Genomic DNA, 7,107 nt, shown 5'->3' with positions numbered 1-7,107 from the left:
TTCTAACACCAGACCAAAAGGGCTGGCTGGTGGGTTTCCACTTCTCTTAGTCTTTGGCAGTCAGCCAGAGTGAGGACTTCCTAGGCCTGAGCTCCTGCTAGCCAGGGTAATGTTTTGGGAAATTAGAGCTATCAAAGAGAGGAAATTATGTTTGGTGAGTTCTTCCGGTGGGCAGTGAGAAGTCTGCTGTTCTTCCCTACTTACAAACTTGACACCTAGCCTGCCACAGTTGCATGGCTCTTTGTAGAAGACCACAAGGAAGGACAGTTTGTTTGTCCAGCAACAGCAGTGTCCAGGGCATCAGATCCCTATGCCAGTTCCCGAGCTCTGATTCCCAGGCTCTCTCTTAATGGGCTGTGAGCCAGGAGAACTCAGCAGCAGAAACCCGTCTTTTTTTTGGGGGGGGTGGGTGGGTACCAAAATTCTTTATTTGAAGAAATGGTACAAATTAAAGAACTTAAGCGGATGTTTTGGTGCGACTTTTAGAAAAGATAAAGGCAGCCCGACATGCATGCACAGCCTCAGTGACCAGTAAAGTCACTTGTGGCTTTGGGGAAGTCAGCTCAGCTCTCATCACTGTGTCCCAGGGTGTACTTGTCAAAGAGATATTCTGCCAGGCCGGCTTCAGGGGCTCTCATCTTGCGGAGGTTGGTCACATGGTCACCCAGTTCCTTGATGGATTTCACCTGCTCGTTCAGGTAATGGGTCTCAATGAAGTCACACAAGTGGGGGTCATTCTTGTCAGTAGCCAGTTTGTGCAGTTCCAGTAGTGACTGATTCACACACTTCTCAAAGTGCAGTGCACACTCCATCGCATTCAGCCCGTTCTCCCAGTCATCACGGTCTGGTTTCTTGATATCCTGCAGGAAGATTCGGCCACCTCCTTGGTTCTGTAGCTTCATCAGTTTCTCAGCATGCTCCCTCTCCTCGTGAGATTGGTGGAGAAAGTATTTGGCAAAGTTCCTCAGAACTACATCATCCCGGTGAAAGTAGCAAGACATAGACAGACGTAGGAGGCATACAGTTCCAGGTTGATCTGGCGGTTGATGGCAGCCTCTGAGTCCTGGTAGTAGTTCTGGCGCACTTGCGAGGGAGACGCGGTGGTCATGGCAGCGGCTGGGCGAGGCATGGTGGCGACGCTGGAGCGGTGAAGCGACGAAGTTGCAAAGGGTTCTGGATCGGAGCAGCCGGCTGGGGTCGGAAGGGTTGAGCGCCGGGTTCCGTTCAAGCACTGTTGAAGCAGGAAACCGCGGCGACTCTGGGCGAGAACGTCTCAGAAACCTGTCTTTTATGATGAGCGCTAAACATCCTTGCCCTTAGCTCCTGGGGGAGACTCCAGTCCCTTCCCCAAGGCTGTCCACTACATACTAGTCTTCAAAAGGATAGTCTGGAACACAAGGCAAAGTTGGCATTATGTTCCAACACGAAACATTTGTGTGTCCACGGACACCATATGGGCTTGTTGCTATGATGAGCTATATTTTAAAATGTTGAAACTGAAATCCAGGGCAACTTGCTTAAGCTCCCACATTGAAAAGCCAGGAGTCAAACCTTGTTTAAGGGCTTAAGGAAAGAATCAATTCCCTCTTCATGTAGGGGTGGGGGTGGGAATTTTTAAAAACGTCATAGAGGTTGTGATCCTTGACCTAAGTCTCTTACAGGACAAGTAGATGGTTGACATAATATTGGCATTTGGGATTGGGTAGGGTGGTGACTTAGTCAGGGTTTCTATTGCTGTGATGAAACACCATGATCAAAGCAGCTTAGGGAGGAAGGGTTTATGTGGCTCCCACTTCCACATCACTGTTCTTCACCCGAGGAAGTCAGGACAGGAACTGCAGCAGAGACTGGAGGCGGGAGCTGGCTGAGTGTTTCCACTTGTGATTCTCACGCAGTCATGTCATCATGCTTTGCCATTGTTTCCCTCTCTGTCCTTGAGAGCTGCCCATCTCTGTCTGACAGCGTTTTACAGCTGTTTCCAGGCCCTTCCTCAGGCCCGCTAACTTGTATGACCTGAAGATGGGATCCACTGACCCTGCCCGATGGGTTTGGAAGCCTTAGGATAAGCCTCAAATTTCTCCTAAAAAAATACTTAGTAGAATTACCTTATGTAAGAGTCATGGGTTGGACTTCATATAACCCATCATTTCCATTATGGGGACAGGTAAGTGAAAGGTCTCTGGTGAGTCCATCAATTGCCCAGCATGGCTGAAAGGACTACAGTCTATAGGAAATGGGACAGCTAATGCCAGCCCTGATGATTCCAGTTCGTAATCCTATCCTAGAATGTGAGAGGATAAGGCAAGAACCTGAGTCAAGTTCAAGGCTAGCCTGGGCTACACAGTCCACAAAAGAAGGAAGACTTTATAGGCAAGGATGGAAACACGGATGTGACCTGGTCCTTGTCCTCTAAGCCAGTCTCTTCTCACACCTCCTACCTGTGGCTCTGGCAGTTCAGGCTTCCTGCTCCATTCCTGCTTCGCAAACCTGCAGAACTCTACATGTCTGCTCTCCCTGTCGTGGCCCCTTCCAGGAGTATCTCATGGCTGGATTCTTCTCATCACTCAGTTCCATTCAGATGTAATGCCTCATGCTGTAAGCCCCTCCTCTGCCGTGATGGCTAATTCCACATGTCTCCTGGGACAAAGATCCCCAAGATATTTGGTGAAACATATACTGAGTATGTCTGTCTTTCTGGGTGATAATAATTGAATCTGTAGGGCCAACCAAAATGAACTCCCAATTGTGCCTCATCCCAACCTATCCAGGGAAGGCTGAGGTGGAAGCAGATTGCTAAGCAAGGAAGAATGCTGTCTCCCCCCCCCCCCCCCCCGACAGGGTTTCTCTGTGTAGTTTTGATGCCTGTCCTGGATCTCACTCTGTAGACCAGGCTGGCCTGGAACTCACAGAGATCTGCCTGCCTCTGCCTCCCGAGTGCTGGGATTAAAGGCGTGGGCCACACTGCTGCCTATTGTTAATCCATGATATCAGTCTTTTCTTTTTCAGTCTGTCTTGAACTGAAACCTATACATTCTGCATTCCTGGCCCTCCAGCCTTTGGACCCAGATTCAAATCATCAGCAAGCACTCATGAGTCTCCAGCATGGCAAACGGAGATCATGAACTTCTGAGACTCCGTAGTTCCACACGCCAACTCGGTAAATGAGTCAAATGTATGTATATTGGACCTGCCTCTCTGGAGAGCCTAAGCTGCTAATATATCCGCTGGAAACCGCTACTCACCACACCCCCTTCTTTTTTTTAAATCATTGTCATGGTGATTACTGCGTACCTGCTCTGTTGGCTCACTTATCATCTCTGACCTCTGTCAAAGCCAAGAGTAATGACGGGTCCTTCATTCAGGTGAAAGGGAGGAAGGCATAGCCCTGAGGACGAGATTGTCTCCGGAAGTGATGTGGATTTGTGGGCATGTAGAAGAGTCAGTGGGTTAGAGGTGGGGAGTTTGCTGCTGGAACTGCTTTTTCTTTCTCTTTCTTTCTTTCTTTCTTTCTTTCTTTCTTTCTTTCTTTCTTTCTTTCTTTCTCTCTCTCTCTCTTTCTTTCTTTCTTTCTTTCTTTCTTATTTTGTTTTGTTTTCGAGATAGGGTTTCTCTGTGTAGCCTTGGCTGTCCTGGAACTCACTCTGTAGACCAGGCTGGCCTCAAACTCAGAGATCTGCCTGCCTCTGCCTCCTAAGTGCTGGGATTAAAGGCGTGTGTCACCACTGCCCTGCTTGGAATTGCTTTTTCACTCAGGGGGGTCTCAGTCAGTGAGCTGAATGGGGAGTGTGCAGCTCTGTGCCTAACTAGCTCCAGGGAGACAAACTTCCAGTTTAAGTAGATCATTCATGAGACAAAACCCACAGACCAAACAGCAAACCCAGAGTGTGTGAGAGCCTTTATTTGACCTCTCAAGATGTTTTACACCTTGCAGAGTCTCTCTGGAATTCTGATCGACTGGCCAGTGAGTGACCAGCAGCAGGTTCAGCTGATGGCTCTTTGTGGTCCGCCAGATCCACAATGCAAAGGAGAGCAGATTTACCAACGTCAGACTTTATGGTTCTGATGACCTTCAACATTATCAGCCTGGACTTGAAGAGTATCTGGACTGACCTCAGTCCAGGGATGGGAAATTATCCCTGAACCTTGGAGGAGACACTGATGACCGGGGTGGCGGTGGGGTGGAGGTAGGGGGTGGTGTTGGGGCTGGCTCTCTGACCCCAGTGCCCTCCCCAGGGAGCTCCAATTTCTTTTCCCTGCCTATTTCTGGGAACTGTGCCTCTAAATATCACTCTTGGCTTTCAAAGCTTCTGAATCAAAGCCTGCTAAGCTACAGGGCCTGCGGAGTACAGCTGGTTCCTCTTCTAACATTTACCTTCAAACTTTCAAAAGTGAAGAAACCTGGCCTTCCTCTGACCTCAGTCCCTACCAGCAATACACCTGGGCCCGGTGTCTCCAGGCGATGCTCTCAAGCTGCTGCACTCAGCTAGGCTCCTTGGATCCTCTTGAGACTCCACAGAATAGCCAGGACACATACTGCAGCTACAAAGGCAGAGGCCACAGCTCAGAGCTGGTATCCTGTGGAGACAGATAACCAGTGTGGAAATGAGGTCATTTCCAGGCTCACTCTTGCCACAGAGGACAGGCCCTGGCTCCACACAGTTGAGTCATCTGGGGAGCCGCTATGCCATGGGAGCCTAGACTTTGGAGAGAGGGCAGGGAAATTCAGTCTGAGCCTATCACTGACCTATCACTGACCTAGGACTCAGACTTCCATTTACAAAATGGGCTCTATGCCCCATGTTGGTCACTTAAAGTGAGTTCTCACACTCACATGAAGTCAGGGTGAGGATGCCTTGGTCACTGCTGCAGCTCTGGGGTATGGTACAGCTCAGCTGGCGAGTGGGAGAACTGAGCTTAGGAAAGCAATCTGGTACAGTACCCAGTGGTCCCCAAGAAGTGGCAATGACTTTATTTACACTGTGTGCTAGGGCTTGGTGTGGGGATGGGGCATGGGGTGCGGGCTGATGGGAGATCCTGGCTAGCAGCAAACAGAACCTGGTGGGGCTCTCACAGCCTGAGGGAGTCCACCTGGCTTTGAAGCTCACATGATGGTTATGAATGCCATGAAGTTACCCTGGGTTGGTAGAAACCGGTGGGCTCATGCCTCCGTGTTCCTTCCAGTTGAGGGTCATGTCATGATTCCTTGGTGAATGAGGGAAGGAGAAGCCTCTGAAATATAAGCCCGTAACATCTCAAGTAAATAGCTTTAATGCTTTGCAACTCTGGGTTTGAATGAGGCTCTAGATGTCTCAGGAATTCACTAACTTGTGCCCCAATTAGCAGGGACAATGGTAAGTTGTTACTGTTTGACCCGTTCTCAGCCAAGCTGTGGGACTCTGCAGACACTGCTGAAGAGTGATTTGGGCAGGATAGCAGACCTGTTCTCTATTAGTGACGTGTGGTACAGATGCCTGTAGGCCTAGCACTTAGAAACGTGTATCATTTCATGTGTGTGTGATGGGAGGATGTGTGCCATAGTGCAGGTGCAGAGGGCAGAGGCCAACTTTGTGGAGAGGTTCTCTCTTTCTACCTTTATGTGGGTTCTGGAGGTTGATTTGGGGCCAGGCTTGCTCAGCAAGTGTCTTTATCAAACAAGCCATCTTGCTGGCCTGGAAGAGCTCTTTTAGAGTAAATAAACAAACAAACAAATCAATAAAGGACTAGAGTACATTCTTCACTCTTTGGATAGTTATAGGGCCTTACTTTAAACTAAGTTCTGACAGTACATCCATGAAGAGAGTTTCTCTGGCTTTAAAAATCTCATCGTTTCTTGTGATATAACAGAAGCCAAATAAGCCCCAGACAGTGGGTCAGGTGCACCGGAAGTGGGAAGGAAGTGGTTACTCAGGTCTGGAGCGTGTGTAAGTGAAGTGTGAGTGACCACGAAACAGGAGAAAGTGAAGGGCTGGGGTTTAGCTCAGGGCTAGAGCACTTACCCAGTATGTGCAAGGTTCCAGGTTCAATCCCCAGTACCTCAAAATAAAAGTAATACAAATGAAAGAGAAAACAGAATACACAGCCCGGGAGGTGGGGAGGGAGGGAGACTGCAGCTGAGAGGTAATGTAAGAGAAAAATAAATACGTTAAAAACCAAAGAAGCTAACTAATAAACTTTGAAGTGAATTAGAAAAAAAAAAAAACAACAACAACAACTAGAATATACAGAGCTCAGTGATTAAGGGCATTTGAGGTTCTTCCACGCCCCTCAGGTTTAATTCCCAGCATCAACAGGGAGGCTCACAACCATCTATCTGTAACTCTTGTTCCAGGGGATCTGGCGCCCTCTTCTGGCAGACATACATGCAGGCAAAACACCCAGATTCAAACTAGAACACAGAATATACAAGGGGCAAGCAGGGCTCAGAGCACCATAGAGGAAGTTGAATCATACAAGTAAAATGAGGAGAAAATAGAACGTATAAACAAAGGAGAAAAGAAACCAAAGGGAACACTAGTCAAGAGGGAGCTACAAGCTGGATTTGCATCTGCTGGATTTGGTCATCAGGTCCATGGGGGCAGCCTCACTGTGGCCCGGGACATCCAGCTCTTGGGATTGTGGACAGAGGGAGATGTAAGTAGACCTCCTGCCTCCTGTCCTGAAGTTCCCTGGAGTACTACTTTGTTGGCTCACTTCATCCCAAGACAGCCACGAGAACTGGGCCTGTCTGAGGCCCAGAAACTCCCATGACTGACATCCCCCTTTCTTTATGTAAACCACTCTCCTGCTTCTGTTTGACAGTTTCCACTATCGCAGGCCTCATTCAGGAAAAGGGACGCCTCTGAGACAGGACAGCAAGAAATTCCTTCCCTGCTCCTCAGGTCTGGGTCGCTGTCTGCTCCCCTAACCCATGTCCTTGACTCCCTGGAGAAGCTCAGGCAGAGTCAGGGCAACCATGGAGCCAGCAGCAAATGGAGCATCTCTGCTGTAGGCCTGTTTGCTGAGTAAGAATCCCCAGGGCCTGCTACGGGCCGTTCTGCCTGAATGTAGCATCTCATGGGAGAGCTTTTATTGGTCTCAGTCTTTTCTTTAAAGCAACTGTGGTAACTT

The 7,107-nt window shown here is 48.9% G+C and overlaps 1 pseudogene; it reads right to left on the bottom strand.

Moving 5' to 3' along the window:
- Positions 1–410: 410 nt before the first annotated feature.
- LOC131914614 (ferritin heavy chain-like) lies at positions 411–3,315 on the bottom strand (annotated as a pseudogene).
- Positions 3,316–7,107: the final 3,792 nt, after the last annotated feature.

The sequence above is a fragment of the Peromyscus eremicus genome, chromosome 7, assembly GCF_949786415.1.
Source record: "Peromyscus eremicus chromosome 7, PerEre_H2_v1, whole genome shotgun sequence".
Classification (NCBI taxonomy): domain Eukaryota; kingdom Metazoa; phylum Chordata; class Mammalia; order Rodentia; family Cricetidae; genus Peromyscus; species Peromyscus eremicus.
The sequence above is the reverse complement of the archived record's forward strand: the minus strand, read 5'-3'. Positions and strand labels throughout refer to the sequence as shown.